The sequence below is a fragment of the Sminthopsis crassicaudata genome, chromosome 4 (assembly GCF_048593235.1).
Source record: "Sminthopsis crassicaudata isolate SCR6 chromosome 4, ASM4859323v1, whole genome shotgun sequence".
Classification (NCBI taxonomy): domain Eukaryota; kingdom Metazoa; phylum Chordata; class Mammalia; order Dasyuromorphia; family Dasyuridae; genus Sminthopsis; species Sminthopsis crassicaudata.
In genome coordinates this window covers 278,631,186-278,646,925 of record NC_133620.1, presented here as the reverse complement: position 1 = coordinate 278,646,925, position 15,740 = coordinate 278,631,186, and the positions used below count along the sequence as shown (strand labels likewise).

The 15,740-nt window shown below is 37.3% G+C and overlaps 1 long non-coding RNA gene across 11 annotated transcripts in view; it reads right to left on the bottom strand.

The window, feature by feature from the left end:
- Positions 1-15,740, bottom strand: part of LOC141566438 (uncharacterized) — a 34,802-nt gene that overhangs the window by 871 nt on the left and 18,191 nt on the right. For 4 of the 11 annotated variants that reach the window (XR_012489307.1, XR_012489308.1, XR_012489310.1 and 1 more), the window contains exons 2-4: positions 13,123-13,217; positions 12,537-12,941; positions 1,449-1,607 (exon numbers count right to left, since the gene is read on the bottom strand). This is a non-coding gene — a long non-coding RNA (uncharacterized LOC141566438). Of the gene's footprint in view, positions 1-1,448; positions 1,608-11,512; positions 11,697-11,799; positions 12,006-12,536; positions 12,942-13,122; positions 13,218-15,740 lie in introns of all 11 variants that reach the window. The other 7 variants (XR_012489311.1, XR_012489312.1, XR_012489315.1 and 4 more) reach the window with 7 other exon arrangements.

Sequence of the window (15,740 nt, the reverse complement as noted above, 5' to 3'; positions counted from 1 at the left end):
AAAGAACTCAAATGAGTCTGAGAAGGGGAGGGAAACAAGGAGGGAGGACTGAGGGGGAGGCCCTGGCAAGGAGGAGTTAATGGTTATGGGGGTTTTTGCTTTTTTTTTGTTGTTTTTTGTTTTTTTGTTTTTTTGTTTTTTTCCTAGAGGGATGAGGTAAAAAGAGAAGAAGAAGGTCTCTGAGAAGGGTTTCTCCACTATAGATTAAATGGTTACTTTGAGGAACTTGGATACTTTGGACAATGTTCCCTAACAAAAAGCTTGGAAGAAGCCCAGGCAAAGGTGCCTAGGGCATAAGGGAGACAACTGGAACTCTTCTTGGGACCCTATTCCCATCAGTTTGTTTCACCCAGACAATTCTCACAACCCTTACCTTTGTTTCCTCAGACTAATCATCCCAAAACCAAATCTATAAAGACAAATCTTGAGCTAATCAACCAAAAACCAACCACATTGCCTCAGATGAGGGGTTCTTAATCTTTTTGGTTTTACAAATCCTTTGGCAATCAAGGACTCCTCTTCAGAACAATGTTGTTGTTTTTCAATTCATAATTTTAAAAATTCTTTAAAAGTTAATGAAAATTAAAATAGATTTTTCCCATTTAAATTCACGGATCTCCTGAAGTATATCCTCAGACCCCTTGGGGATAGGTAGAAACCCATCCTATGATCAACTGTGATGAACTTGGCTCTTTTCAATAATGAGGTGTTTTAGGCCAGTTCAATAGATTTATGCTGAAGAGAGCCATCTGATCTAGAGAGAGGATATGGGTACTGAATGTGGATCACCGCACAATATTTTCATCTTTTTTGTTGTTGTTTGCTTGCTTTTATTTCTTTCTCATATTTTTCCTTATTGATCTGATTTTTTCTTATGTAGCATAATAAATGTGGAAATAACTTTAAAAGAAAAAAAAAGAATATTGTCTTAAAATCAGTGCCCACAGATACCAGTCTCCTCAGATCAGTCTTTCCAGACACCAGTCTTCTCCACCAGAAAATTTCTTACATCTCAACTCGATCTTCTCCAGCCCAATTCTGGTTGGCACCAGATGGGCTATATTTGCTGCCTTTACAGAGCACTAGACAGTAAGCCAAATAAAGAATAATGGATAGAGCATAGTCAGAAAGGGTATGTATAGACTTTTCTCTATACTAGCAGGAGACCAGAGATGTCCAGTGAGAGCTTTAGGGAAACCACAGTCCAAAAGACTTCATTTTCTCTTTTGTAAGAAAACACTTCTAAGAGAAGAAATTCTTTGGGGAAGGGACTTCAATGAAAAAAAATCATTCACAGCCTACTGAGAGCATTTCTTTAGATACTTTTCAGATTCTACCCAGAAATATTTTGGATGTTTCACGCTTCATTCTGTGAAGGTTATTTCCCATCCCCTGCACAGTATCTCGGAGCTGGAAAGGATCCCAAAGGTCATGAAATTCAATCCTACCTGTAATATCCCAGACAAATGATCCTCCTCCTCCATTACCACGTCCATTTGAAGATTTCTCATCTCTTGGAAACTTCACCTCGGAAAATGAATTAAGAACTTGGTAGAATTAGTTTGTATACTGAAAACATCATTTTGAGGGATGCAGAACTGCCTTGCCTTTGATAAAAATGGTTATGATGAAAATAAACAAACAAAAAAAATCACCATTAAGATAATTAAAATTTAGAAGCCAAAATCTGTTGAAGAGGATGAAGAGCAAGAAAAGTAATTATTAACAACTTGAAAAAGTTCTCTAAGCCAAGTAAGTCCTCATATACCTTTATTTTAATTGCCTTCAACATAAAAGTGTAGAGGATGAGGGAAAGTATTGGAGATAGGGATCAGTATCAAGAAATTAAAGAGACTAAATAAACCCTGATGGATGATATAGAAATTTGGCATCTATATATCATAAATTCTTATTTAAAAAGAGAGTCAGAAGGCACTGGATTTAGTAAAGACACAAAAAATGAAGGTGATTATATCTTAATAGATAATGACTAGTTATTAATTTAAAAAAACCTTTCTGAATCATCTGTATATATGGGAATTTTTTAGAGGAATAAATATGTAAAAAGCAATACCAAATAAGAAGGAATAAAATGATGTGGTTTCCCATCAGCTAGATCTATTTGAATAAGCTATTAATACAAAAAAATGGAAGCTGGAAAAAGGATTAGACATTGACATGAGTTACCAGCATTTCTGCTGATTAACAAAAATTAACCAATATTGCTCTTACCAGGAGGGGAAGCCAAAAAATCCTAGAAAGCACATTAGCCAGCAAATACATGGTCTCTTTGCCAAGCAGAGGGATATGGCACCCAATAGCATGTTTTAGAATACAAACTTGTTTGTAAAAACAATGCAAAGGAAGATGAAAGATTATGAGTGATATTCCCTCATAAAACTGTAAGTAATAATGGAAGAAAAAAGGAGTTTACAGGAAGCTTGTCATGAGACCCAATGAAATCAGATCATTCCAAAAGCATTTGAAGAACAAACTGGAAAGAGGACAACAAACAAATGAAAAATGGAAAGTATTGTTTCAATATTTCTAGAATAAACTATTTTCTCCTTCTGACATAGATGACATTTGGACTCTATCGTTACTGAACACTGTCTTCACCATTGAGGAATAGAAATAACACTAAAAATAAAGACAGAAAAAGACAGAGCAAGTATACAGTAGGAGTCCATGATGGAAGCAAAACAGTTTTGAGTTTTATAAGATTATTGATCCTATATAGTTGGACCACTTCTCAAGATATTTAAAAGGGAAGATTCTGAATGATTGGAGTGGGGAGGATGATGGGTCTTATTACTATTTTAAAAGAGCCATCAAGAGGATATCAGTAACTACTAGCCCACATGCCTACTTTTTCATCTCCATGGAATCTTTATGAGAATAAATTGCACATATATTGAGGGGTTCCTTGATGAAAATATGAGAGAAGAAGAGGCAAGTATTGTCAAACAATATTCTAAAACTGATCACATCTTTATAGTCAGTCACACAATTAATTGAATGGTGCAGAGAATATAAGATTCCACTATACTCATTGTTTGTTGATGACAGAAAAAGGAAAAAAAATTTAATGTGATTGAGCAAAATGCAACTATAAAGGTTCTCCTCCAAAAAGATATGCAACAAAAAGCTCACTTTAATTATTAATTAATAATATTAATAGGTATTAAAAAGCATAAAATGGGGGGGAATTTGTTCTCCTAGAGTATTATGTACTTGTTACTAATAGAACATGTCCAGTGCACAATCCCTCTAGAAGTGAGATTCCCTAAACAACAGTGATCCTATTTGTGGACTATTGTGCTGATTGAATCAAGCCTTTAGTAGGCAGAGCCTCCTAAATGAGATCTAACATCATTCAAAAGAGTTTGGCCTAATTATTCACACAGAAAAAATTCAATGAATGAAGGATGTCTGTCGTTCAAACAATGAGTGTCAATTAGATGGACAACACATAGAGATGGTCCATCAGTACACATACATTGGATAGAACTGCAGCTGATCAATGAATGGACCACGAACTGAATAGGAGGAGAATAACAGCCCATATTGCATTAGGGAAATTATGTAATACTTTCAATATCTCAAACTTATCCCTAAAACAAAACCCTATCTTTCTAAGGACAATGTTCTTTCAATGGTGTTCTCTGGCTCTGAATCATGGAACATCATAGCTGCTGAGGCATCTAAACTATGGATCACTTAAAGGGAAACAGAAAGACGTACAGAAGGCATTACTAGGCTGGAGCATGAAGGATTAGACAGAATGAGTATGACATTGGACTTCACATAATAATTCAAGAGGAAATCCTTCTCCTCCCCACCCAATACCTTGAGTAGACCTTTAAGGGATTTACCCACAGGATGGGAGACATGTATGGATCATAAGGGTAGGTTTGGAACTTAAAAGAGAACTAAGAAACCCTCAAGCCCAATTCCCTCATTTTATAGATGAAGAAACTAAGACCCAGAAAGTCTAAGCAATTTACTCAAAGTCACACAGATTAAAAAAACCCTGCAAACTCTGGTCCTCTGACTCAAAATTTAGCAACTTCCCCATTGTTCTACAGATAGGTTGCTATTTATGTCATAAATGATTTCATCTGCGTTTTAAAATATTGAAATATATATAATCATGTAACCATTTTTGGCTGCCATGAATTACATTGTGGATTCCCCTTGTCCCAGTGATAAGGCAGGCAAATGTATATCAATGGATCAGGGAGCTTGAGGAAGGAGTTTAGGAAAATCAAGAGAGACTAAAAATATGGTCATAACTTTAGAAGTAGAAGGGATTGTAGAGTCATAGAATCATTTTACAGATGAAGAAACTGAGGTTCGGAGAAGCTAATTGACTTGCCCAAGTTCACAGATAGTAACAGAGCTGGGGTTTGAATCCATGTTCTTTCTACTGTACCGTACTACCTTCTAGGCTCCTCACACATTGTTTTCTTTCTTCATCTCACCATACTTGTCCTTGGCATGATAGAAAGAACACTGGCTTTGAAATTACAAAATTAGTTTCAAGTGCTATTTCTGGGATTCAGTTTCCTGATTTATAAAAGGAGGTATTAACCCCTGCCCTGTCTGCCTCATGGGATTGTGATCAGTCTACCGAAAGAATGGATGTAGGGTTTTATTACAAACTATATATACATCATCCCAGGCACTTACTGGCTGTGTGACCCTAGGCAAATTGCTTAACTTTGTTTGCCTCAGTTTTCTCATCTGTAAAATGAGCTGCAGAAAGGAATGGCAAACCGCTCTAGTATCTTTGCCAAGAAAATTCCAAAAAGGGTCATAAGGGTCAGACATGACTGAAAAATGACTGAACACCAACATTAATATTTATTATAAGGACCTCAACCAAACTCTCATTTTGAAGAAATCAGACTGACTTCTTTTCCTTCACTCACAATTTAAGTCATGCTTACCCAAGCTTGCCCATAAATATTCCCCTTCACCCTTCTATGTCAGTCCATTCCCTTCCTCCTCATGCCAAATCCCACTCAAAACTTCCCCTGGTTATTATCTTGAATTCATGAAACATAGATATGGAAGAAAACTTAGACATCATGTAGCTCAATCTGACATTTAAGAGAAACCAAGGTCCGACAGCAGAAATGATGTCTAAGACCATGTAGATGAAATGTACAGAACTAGAATTTTAACTTAAGTAACCATCTTCTTTTCCTCCTTTTTTCTCTTTCTCGTTATTCTCCTCTTCTTTCTACTTAAAATAAACATTTTATTGATTTTGGCACCTTTTATTTTCTAATGCCAACCAAGTCTTCTGAATCCAGGTCCTACACTGCCCCATAACTTTTAATTCCTTAGAACAGAGGTATCAAACACAAAGATTAAAATAAGGTTGAGAAATGTTAAGATAAATAAAATGCAGTAAAACATAGATAATGTTATTATATGGTTTTCTAAGTTGATGTGTGCCTTCAGGGATCCTTATTAGGCTTGATGGCCTGTTTCTATTTGACTTTGACTTTATTGCCTTAGAACTCATCTATAAGTGTTTCATGACATTCTCTTGTCCTTGACATTGTAAGCCTGTCAAAGTCATTCCAAACATCCAGTCTTCCTTCTATGACCTTTATTCCTCTGACATTACTTGCCTGAGATAAAATGGCTTATACTAATAGTTTGAATTTATTTTAGAGGCTTCCCATGACTAAGCTTTTCTTGAGTTATACTAGAAAGTTGCTGCATCAACTAATCCTAATATTAGTAGATTGGTGATTGTTGGAATCATTGTTGGAATGATGTCTAAAAATAAGGGGATTTGGGCTATTGGTTCTCCCATATCTCTTTGACCTTGCATAAATAAGCAATTTATGCTTATGGATATTCCACGTATCTATATCTATCTATCTATATTTCTCTAGTACAATGTCTGCATCAGAAAAGAAGCTCCTTAAGGGTAAAAACTGTCTTCTCCCATCAGACTGAGAACCTAAGGGCAAAAACAAAATATGAGTCTCCTAGACCTCAGTGCTTTAGTGCAACTTTACAGGAATCTTTTCTATTATATCTCCAACAACTGTCCATCTAACTTCTTGGAAGGAGGAACCCCCTGCCTCTAGAGATATCCCAATCCATTTTCAGACCATTATAATTGTTAAGAAGTTTTTCCTAAACTGGTCCCTTTCTGAATTCTACCCATTGTTTTTAGTGCTGCCCTCTGGGGACAAACAAAGTCTAATCTCTTAGCGCTTGAAGGCTCTTCAGAAGAGGCTAAAGACAATGGCTACCATGCATACTAAGTCTTCTCTCAGGCTGACTAGAAGCCGTTTCTTCTATGGATGTTTTTGTGGCAAGATACTAGGTCTATGTGTGTCACATTATGTGGTCCTCTCAGCATGCTCAAATTCTACTAAAAATTGTCTTTTCAAAATTGTGGTGTCTTGATTTAAACACAGTGCAGATCTGACAGTCTGAGGACAGAAGAACAATAAAAAACAGTAACAACAACAATATTTATATACTTCTCTAAGGCTTGCAAAGCTCAAAGTTACACAATAACTCATTTGATACTTAAAACAATCTAGCAAGGTAGAGGCTATTATTGTTCCCATTTTACAGTTAAGGAATTTAAAACTAAAAGAAGCTTCGACACTTGCTTTGGGTTTCACTGCTAGTTAATTATCTGAGGCAGGATTTGAATGAAAATCATCCTGACCTTAGATCCACTACCCTACTCTACACCTTACCAGGACTCCCATTTTCTAGATTCCATTCATGCTTTTCTAATGCAATCCAAGATGCTATTAGTTTAGTTGTCATGTCACAATACAGATTCCTATGGACTCTAGTGCCAATAAAACCCCAAATCTATTTTTTTAACCTCAAATATTTAGCCATACCTTTCTATTCTATGTTTATGAAGTTGGATTTTTAATCCAAGTGTAAAATTCATCTCCATTAAATTTAATCTTATTAGATTTGGTTCATTGTTTCAGACTGTTTATTTATTTATCCATTCACTCACTTATTTATTTATTTTGGAAGCTAACTCAGTCATTCCACGAGATAGTAAACTCTCCTTCTGAGATTTGTATCGCCTGCAAATCCCAAGTCATTGATAAAAATATTGAACAGATTAGATAAAATTAAGAACAGAAAGACTTGGCCTAGTTTATTAATCATCTCCCTTTATAGGATCATACAGTCACAGAATTTCAGGATTGGAAGAGAACTCAAGACCACTTTTTTTTCTTTTTTTAAAATAATAACTTTTTGTTTTTCAAAATACATACAGAGATAATTTTCAACTTCCATCCTTGCAAAACTTTGTGCTCCAAATTTTTCTCCCTTCCTTCCTTCCCCCTCTCCAGGAAAGTAAGTAATCCAATGTAAGTTAAACATGTGCAATTCTTCTAGACATATTTCCACATTTATCATGCTGCACAAGAAAAATCAGACTGAGAAGAGGGGGAATGCGAAAGGAAAAAAAAAAAAACAAGCAAGCAAACAATAACAAAAAAGGTGAAAATATTTTGTTGTGAGCCACATTCGGTCCCCATAGTCCTCCCTCTGGATGACGATGTCTCTCTCCATCACAAGTCTATTGGAATTGAAGGCCATCTATTCTAAATGACTCCTAATGAAGAGTTCATCCTTCCTTTTTGATATTCAATTGTTTTCAGTCTTCTCCAACTTTTCATTACTACATTTTGGAGTTTTCTTGGCAAAGATATAGAAGTGGTTTGCCATTGACTTCTTCATTTTACAGATGAGGAAACTGAGGCATACAGGTTAAAGTGACTTGCTCAGGGTCACATAGCTAGGAAGTGTCTGAGGTCAGATTTGAATTCAGGTTCTTTTGACTTCAAGCTTGGGACTTTATTCTGAGCTACCCAGCTACCTTCACGTTCTCTACCCCCTAATAGGTAATTGTTTCCTAATGACCTTTAATGAGAAGAATCTATTCCTTCCCAAGACATACTCTACTATTGAGATTTCTCTAAATATTAGGAAGTTTTTCTGACATTAAATTTGCCTCTACTAATCTTCACTTATAATTCTTAATACTGTTCTCTAGGATCAAGCAGAATAAATATTATAGCATCAAAAATTTAGAAAAGACTTAGAGGATCACTTAGAGGTGATCCAAACTTTCCATTTATCAATCATAAAACTGAAACCAAAACAAGCTAAGAGATATGCCTGAAATTAAATAGGCAAGAGGTGGTAGTAGCAGGTCTTGAACCTAGATGCTCTGACAAAATTGAGTCCCTTTTCTACATACTATTCAATTGTATGCAACTATTTGTGACCTCTTTGGGGGATTTTCTTGACAAAATGCTAGAGTGGTTTACCATTTCTTCTCCAGAATGTTTTACAGATGAGGAAACAGGAGGCAAACAGGGTTAAGTGACTTGTCCAGGGTCACTAGGCTAGTAAGTGTCTGGGGCCAGATTTGAACTCAGGAAGATGAGTCTTCCTGACTGCAGGCTCAACACTTTATCCACTGTGCCATTTAGCTGCCCCATTTCTTTTGCATCATAGACCTTCAAATTCTTAAAGACAACTATCATATCCTCCAACTATCATATCATATTTACTTCAGCATAAACAACCCCAATTCCTTCAACAAGTTGTCATATAGTATAAACCTGAGGCCTTTCATCATCCCAATTGTTCTCTCTCTCTCAGAGAATTTCCACATTATTTATGAATTTTTCTAAAATGTAATGTCACCATTGCATTACTGATCTCTAATATTTAGCTATGATTCATCAACCAAATTCAAATCCATCTACAACACATCTATATTCCTGGTAAATTCAACAAGAGAGACTAAAAAATCTAATATATAACATTTCTTTGGTCAATTGCTACCCAATCAGAAATTGAAATGGAGTTAGTCTGTCCTTGATAAGCCTATTCTAGCAACTAGTAATCTCCATTTTATTTTCCTTTGTGATCCTTTTATGAATAATTTCTAAAAAAATTTTCCAAGGTCAAGACCAGCAAGAATGTGACCTCTGATATAAAAAAAAAAAAAAAGACTATCTTAACCATAACCAGACTTGTGTCTTCTCTCTTAGGGTATGTGTGTGATTTTTTCCCTCCAATGATCTACAATAGTAGTTAAAAATAAGATGTGTTATATTTTAACATATTTAACATGTATTGGACTAACTGCCATCTAGGGGAGGGGGTGGAGAAAAGAAGGGAAAAGTTTGGAACAGAAAGTTTTGCAAGGGTCAGTGTTGAAAAATTACCCATGCATATGTTTTGTAAATAAAAGGCTTTCATAATAATAAAACTAGATAAGCAAAACAGAACAAAACAAAACAAAAAAATAACATGTGTGAGTCCTTTCTAAGTCAATTAACCCTGATTGCCTTAGTTTCCTCATTTGTAAAATGAACTAGAGAAGGAATTAACAAACTACTCCAGTATTTTTGCCAAGAAAAACCAAAGTGAAGTCATGAAGCATTGGACATGATTGATATAATAACAGATTCTTCTTACTTTCTCTTTACTTAGCTTTACTCAAGTCCCATTCACCATGTTCCCTTCAGCACAAAGATCATTCCCCTTGCTAGAAATAAAAAGTAGAAAATAAGAGTTGAGTAGTTCAGCCTTCTCTTGTTGTCTATTATTACCATTTTTTCAGTGGCCTTCTCACTTCCTTGATACTTTCTTTGTCCTAACACTCCTTACAAAAAAAAAGTCCTTTTTGTTGTCCTTTGCTTTCACTACCAACCTCAACTCATTCTGAGCTTTAGTGCCCCTGACATAATTCATACAGAATCTTGTCACTCTTTTGTATTCATCTTCATTTACCTGCCCTTTCTTCCTTCTCCTGCATGTTATTTAAAAGGCTGAGCTTGTCTATGAGTTCCTGCACATACATATAGATGCGTCTCCTTGAATCACTCCCCCTTTTCTTTTTCATCACAATCATTTATGTTTTGCTCTTTGGGGATTCTTAGTTCCTTTGAGCTAACTTCCCTATTAAAATTATCCGTCCATTCTCTGAGCTTTTTGAAATCCACTCTCCCAAAATCTAGGACTCAAGTCAGGTTACACCTTTCTTTTCTCTTATGACCTCTAAGATCAAATGTTTACTTCTTCCCAAGCTTCCATTTATTTCTTTTCAGCTTCCAGTTATTGGTCATAACCAAATCTAAAATAGTAGTTCCTTGTATTATTTGTTCTTTTTTAAATAAATAAAATCATTATTAAGTCAAGTGAAAAGTTAGTAGCTTCTCTCCCTTTAGAAGAATGAGGTCTCCCATAAGTGTTCAGGATACTTACAACTCTGATACCACTACTGTATATTATATGTTTGTCCTAAGATTGTGATATGTTTCCAGAACTCATCCTGCATGCCTTTTTTCTGGAAGGAAGGTTGCAGTATATTTCCAGTACAATAATTATTTTTTACTTTGATCTTCACCCAAACACTCTCCACCATGCTTCCCCCATGCTGTGTATGTATTTCTTTACATGAGTATATGTTCTTAATACATGATGCTACTTAGTTCTTCTGGGTTTTTTTTAATTTAATCGATTTTTTGAATGAGAAATATACTTCTATAACCATATTTAAGTGACTTTATTCACCCCCACAAAATCTCAGTGGTAAGGATGAAGTTCAAGTTACTCCTTTGTATTGAGACCTTGATGTTCACCTTATTTATCCTCTGCATTCTGAATTTTGCAAATTGATAGCTGAAATCTTGGTTTCATATCATTATATTTTACACCACTCTTTTATGGATTACTGGTCTCCTCCACTGATACTCTTTTTCTTATGTCATTCGCTCTGTCATATTTGACTAGACCGACATTTGTGACCAATTTTCTACATCCCCTTTCATTTTCAGTCCCTCTGCCTTCCCCACCTGAGGTGGGAGCTCCCTGGTGACAAGGATGTTATTCTTTCATCAGTCTGGGAGTTCTCTTAGGTAAAAGTTCTCCCCTCAGATTGAAAATTTCTTAGTTTTTAGGAGCAGTTCTGGTCTTCCCCACTTAGGAACAACATATTGCAGTGAGTGAAGAGCTGTCCTTAAACTTCATTTCTAACACATACTAGTTGAGTAATACTAATAGGTAGCATTTATATAATGCTTTAAGGCTCTCAAAGTTCTGTAGTGAGTTGGAGAGCTCACAGGTACCTTGAGTAGTAGGTGCTATTATTATTACTAGAATTTTACAGTTGGGAAAACTGGTAAGCAACAATTAAGTGAACTACCTACAGTCACAGAATAAGCATTTTAGGCTAGATTTGAATTCATGTCTTTTTGACTATTATTGTTCAAGGACTTTATCCACTGCTGAGCAAATAGTTTAACTTCTTAATGCCTCACATAACTTCAAGACCATAAATGGCAGCTCAAGTTCCCCTTTGCATGCCCGTTCTTCAAGAGTTCCCTTGCCAGTGACATCATTAATTTAGTCCCATTTCACCTATCATTCAGAAGCCAATACAGAGTGAACATGGGGGATGATCAGAAGAGGAACTTACTAAGATCTGTTACTCAGGACTCACTTTCTGAAATAAGTGTCGCTGGAAAGTGCTTAGCGATCACCAGTGAGGAAGAAGGGGGCAGGCCCAGAGGTTCTCATCCAGGAGCCCTTCTCTTTGACTGGGCATAGAGTCCAGAGATCTCTTCCTCCACCTTCCTGCTTCTATCTCTCCTCTGAGCCTCCTTTCCCAGAGTGAAAACAAGAAGAAAACAAGTCAGAATGGAGCTGGCCCCGGGAAACAGCAAGAACCTTCCTTCATTTTTCCCCAGCTTCCCTGATCCCGACTTTAATCCCCTGCTCAGCATCCTGTCAGCTGGGCTGTTCTCAAGCTGACATTGCTGCAGGCGCCTTCTCCGAAGCTTTCCCTCAGATCTGCCTCCTCCGGGGACGTCTAAAGAGGAGCCTGAGATTTCTCTGTTACAGGCTGGTTCACTCCGTGCCCTCAAGCGAAGCCAGAGTCCCCTTGGGGGGTTGCAGAGGAGGGAGGGAGGCTGATGGGGAGGGGTTGAGAGGAAGAACAAGAGAGGAGGGTGAGAGAAGAATGAAAGCCCTGCAGAGGGAAGGTGTGAGGGTGCTGAGGAGCTTGAAAATTGGGGTGGGACCCCCATCAGAGCATTTAGGTTCCCCCAAAGTATGGGCTCCTTCCGCCCCAGCCCATGTCTGGATATGTGACATCATTGGACTGAGCCAGACAGAACAAACTGAGGCTCCAGCCTAGAGAGGAGTTGGCTCTTGTCCTGGTCATAGAGATGGTAGGAAAGAGGGCTTTGTGCCCTAAAACCTTTCTAGCAATCACTCCATATGGGACTCTGAAGGGGGAGAAAAACTCCTTGGAGGAAGGGTTAGAGAGCTGAATTCTAATCTACTTGTGACCTTGGACAAATTATTTCCCTATAATGATCTCAATTTAATCTTTTTATGGGATGTATGGGACCTTCAAGGAGAACTAGCACCTCTGATGTGCTAGTCCTTTTCCAGGCTGCTCATCCACCTTTGGTGTACACCTGTTACCCAGCTCTCACCTGTAGCTCCAAGAAGCTGTAGCATGGTTAGCAATCATGTAACTGTCTGGGATGACAGGCTAAACCAGGTTGAGGGTAGCAGACCTCAAATTTGTTTATGAGCTAGGGGATGTCTACCCCGAGCATATGAAGACTCCCCACGGTGGAAAGGAAGGATGAGAACAATTTGTTCCAATGGTCCTGAGGGTGACTGAAGCAGGAGTTTGGGTGCACTCAGGTCAGGAATTGAAGATTCCAAGATCATCCACTGAAACTCAGGGCACCAGCAGTCTCTTGACATTTGTCCTGCTACAGGACTTTGATGACTCTGGAAGACAGATGGAGGCTGATGATTTTGTGCAACTCTGTCTCACTTTAATCCCATTCAACCACAAGTCAAGGCTCCACTCCATGATGTCACTGGTCCTCTTCAAAAATAAAGAATGAACAATAACGCTTATAAAGTAAATGGGTCAGACAAGATGGTCTCTAAAGGCACGTTGAAATTCTGACATTCTATGACCCTTGGCTCTATGAACAAGGTAGATTACAGTAGGCAGTCTTGGGATTCAAAGGATTTAGAAAGGGAGAATGGAAAAACCTTTACCTGTGAAGTTAGAGGATCTGGGTAGAAGTCCTTCCTCTTATTCTTGCTATTTGTATGACTGAGTAAATCACAGTAGAGGGCCTTGATTTCCTCATCTGTAAAATGATAGGGTTGAACTAGTTGGCTTCTGGATTTCCTTCTAGCTTGAGATCTGCAATCCTATTATTTTCCTTCCAAGAGCTCAAAGGTTTTGTAGAGATCTGCTAGAGATCTCTTTATAAATGAGAAAACTCAGGCCCAGAAAACTTTTTTTAAAAAAGTTTATAAGCAGCCAAGTTGGTATTTACACTTGGGACCTCTAACTCCAAATCCATCATCTTTGGCATTACCCCTATATTGCATGGCACTTCGATTAGATATATGTGTGTATATTTGAAAGACTGTCTATATCAACCAATTAATTGATAAGACTTCACTGAACATCAGTGTCATGCCTTAGGTAACATAGGGGTTCTCATATAAGTATAATAATAATAATATATAATATAATAAGTTCCCATTAGAAGCATAACATAATATATTATATATGTATATAACATAATAAGTTGTCACTTTGCCAGCCACAAAGAGCTTATAATCAAACTGTAACTTATCTTTATGTGTGTGAGGTATCATGATATGTGGATATATTCTTGTGTCTATATAGACATTGATACAGATTAGTTGGTTGGCTATTGACCTTCATTCTCAAAGAGGATCAAAATGACATGTCTGTTAGAATCAAGGTACAGTATATCCAACTGTGGCTGATCAGACCACGATGAGATCTGAAGGCTTCTTCTTGCTGTATCACATGTCTAACTTCTAAAAAATCTCACTTAGAAGAAGAAAAGACATTTGGGGATTGGAACAAGATCCTTAAAAATTTCCAGCACTAATTCTGGCTACATTTTCTAAATCTCAGTTTCCTTCCCTGCGGGACAATGGAAGGGAAGGGTAAAATCCTGGGGTGAAGGTGGGGAGATGGGTAGTAAGGGACTGGGAAACAAGACCACACTCAGCCAGTCCGTACTCTAATCTTTGACCCTATCAGACTCATTATAGCAGAGTTTGGAGTCAGAGGAGCTAATTCTGGCTGTCACTTAGTAGTTTTGCAAACCTGGGAAAGTTATTTCTCTTCTCTGGGTCTCAATTTCTTCTTCTGTAAAATAAAGGGGTGAGGTTAGATGATCTCTTACATTCTGACTCTCAATCTGTGATTCTTTTTCTCCCCAATATGGTATCTCTTCTCTAATTGATCATTGTTATTACTATCTTATTACTCACTACTTCTCATCCTCTGAAGGCTCATTTGTTTCTCTTCTTGGTTGTTCTACCTCTTTCCTCAACCTCAGGTCATGTTTTAACCCTCCTTCCAAACCCACTGAAAATTCAGCTGGTCTACTTTTATTTCATTGACTTAAGCTAACTTCCAATATACTATTTCTCGTGATTCTTTTTGATTCTCTACTGAGTTTGCACTATGTTCTTATGTCAGAGAATCATAACTTCAACATTGGGAAGACCTTTAAAGATTTCAACCCTCTCATACTACAAATAAATGAAAAAATTGAGAACTGGAGAAGTGACTGACCTGAGATGTTACAGTCAATAAAAAGCAGAGGCAGAGACAGACATAGAAGTTCAACCTTCTGTCTCTAAATCCAGTGCTCCTTCTACCTTGTTAGGCTGTCTCTTGCCCTTGCCATTGCTTCATAAGTTGTTGTTGTTTTTTTTTAATCACATCCATATGTCTATGAATATGTGTAGTGTCTTTCTCATCAGACTGGAAGTCCCCCCAAGGGAGACTACAACTTCCTTCGTTAGATAAGAAACTCCTTCCTCCAAATTTTTAGTACAGTGGGCAATGCACTGGACTAAGTATCACAAGACCTGAACTAGAGCTTCACTTCTGCCACTTTTTAGCTAAAAGTTAATTTCTCTCCAAAAAGGGAATAATAATGAGGGGGAGATGGAGGAAAGCAAAGAAGAAGAGAACTGACATTTATATAGTGCTTTACTAAAGATCAAATAATTGTTTGCACAGTGCTTTATATGAATTATCTTAGTTGAACCTCACAACTATCCTTCAAAGGAGATGCCAAAAGCATTGTTATCTCCATTTTACAGATGAGGAAGCTGAGGCTCAGAGAGATGAAGTAGCTGACTCCATGTTCTACTTTCCTCACTGGGTAGCTGTGAGAATCAAAGAGTATGTCGGCGAAAATGTTTTGTAAAGGGCCACACTAAAGGTGGTATTGTTAGTGTTCTGTCTAGGGTTCTGCCCACATTTGGCCCAGTTTCCTGAAAGACTGACTAGGTAAGATATAGCCAGTATTGAAAATGGGAAGTAAGAGTAGCCTGGCCTTGAGGGTTGGGAGGGGAACTTGCAAAGTTATGTCTACTTGCAAAACAAAACAAAACTAAACTCACTTGTTCCTTTCCTTTAGTATAGAGGAATGTGGTGGCATAGTGGGAAAATGTGCTGAACTGAGTCAAGAGAGAACTGGATTTAAATACTTCTCCTAACACTAACTGGAGATAGGAACGAGAATGACCCTGGGAAGGCAAAATTACTTATATGTGTCTTAGTTTTCTCATCTGGAAAATGGGAATAATAATACCTGTAATGCTTACTT